The sequence below is a fragment of the Octodon degus genome, unplaced genomic scaffold, assembly GCF_000260255.1.
Source record: "Octodon degus isolate 3935 unplaced genomic scaffold, OctDeg1.0 scaffold00057, whole genome shotgun sequence".
NCBI classification, from domain to species: domain Eukaryota; kingdom Metazoa; phylum Chordata; class Mammalia; order Rodentia; family Octodontidae; genus Octodon; species Octodon degus.
Genome location: NW_004524633.1, coordinates 8,125,018 through 8,126,667, shown reverse-complemented (window position 1 = coordinate 8,126,667; position 1,650 = coordinate 8,125,018). Strand labels below are relative to the sequence as shown.

At 38.2% G+C, this 1,650-nt stretch overlaps 1 protein-coding gene across 1 annotated transcript in view; it reads right to left on the bottom strand.

Annotated features, from left to right (window-relative positions):
- Lrrc7 (leucine rich repeat containing 7) overlaps positions 1-1,650 on the bottom strand; it is a 369,797-nt gene that overhangs the window by 142,349 nt on the left and 225,798 nt on the right. The window lies entirely within an intron of this gene.

The window sequence follows — 1,650 nt, the reverse complement described above, 5'->3', positions numbered from 1 at the left end:
TATATTTTTATATTTAAATCTTTGCTCTATTCTGACTTCAGTGCATGGTCATAGACATGGGTCTAATTTTAGCCTTCAGCATGTGGAAAGCCTGTTTTTCCAGCACTATTTAGGAAAGAGGCTGTCTTTCTTTGACTCCTTTGTCAAAGATAAGGTGGCTGAGTGTCTGTAGTTGAATATAAAGTTAACGCTCAAAAATCAGTAACATTCCTGTACAATAACAGCATACATACTGAGAAAGAAATTAGGAAAACCATGCCTTCCACAACAACAGCAAAGAAAATGAAATACTAATGAATTGATCTAACAAAGGAAGTAAAGGATCTATACACGAAAAAGTATAGTATTCTGAAAAAAAGACATTGAAGAGGATGTCAAAAAACAAAAAGAAAAGATATTTCTTGCTCTTGGATAGGAAGATCCAATTTTGTGAAAATGACCATACTCCCAAAATTATTACACAGATTCAATGCCATCCTGATTAAAATACCATTAGTATACCTCACAGAGCTAGAGAAAACATTTCTAAAGTTTACCTGGAGCCAGAAGAGACCTAGAGTAGCAAAGCAGTCCTGGGCAACAAAGGCAAGGCAGGAGGCACTACAATCCTTGACTTAGAAGTATACCACAAAACCACTATGATAAAACCACCATGGTGCTGGCAATAACGACAACAACATAGACATAAGGAGCAATGGAAGAGATTAGAAGATACAGATAAATATGGTTAATTATTTACCTGTCTTAATCCATCCATCATATAATTAACCACTGAAAACAACAGAAAGCCTTCCACCACAGCAACCATCAAAGAACAGTGGCCATGGCCCTCTGCTATCCTCAACAAGGGCCACAAGGTGACTAAGAATGTGAACAAACCAAGCACAGCTGCTGTCGTGGACGCCTCACCAAACACACCAAGTTCATGTGGGACATGATCCGGGAGGTGTGTGGCTTCACCCCCTACAAGCAGCGCGACATGGAGCTGCTCAAAGTCTCCAAGGACAAACATGCCCTCAAGTTATCAAGAAAAGGGTGGGGATGCACATCCATGCCAAGAGGAAGCGTGAGGAGCTGAGCAACGTGCTGGTCGCCATGATGAAGGTAGCTCCAAGAAGGACTGAGGCCTTCGGGAATAAAGCTTTGCAGGAAGTTTAAAGAAAAGAAAAGAAAAGAAAAAAGAACAGAAATGCTTTTTGTTTGCATGCTCACAGGTCAGGAATCATTTGCAGTCAGTGTGAGCATGCAGCCTAGGACTGAGCCCCTGAGCTTGGTATTGGGTAGACAGAAGGACTGGTTTAAGGAAGATGAAGAGGAAAAACCAGAACTGAAATACTAATGAAACAATGAAATGCTTGTTGTCTTTTTTTTTTCTTGGTTAATTATTTATTTATTTATTTATTTTCCCATAATTTTATTGAGAAACAAATAGCAATGAGACAGTTTCAAATCAAATTGGTAGGACAGTTTCAATAATTAACACATTACATACTCTTTTCCTAGTGGTTATTTGCTGTACAAGATGCAGACATGACATCTTATTTACAAACATTATTACAACAAATCCCTCTATTCATTAAGAGAATGTAACTATATATCTATCCTAACCACTTTGAATACACAGATACAAAATGGACATTCATCTATATC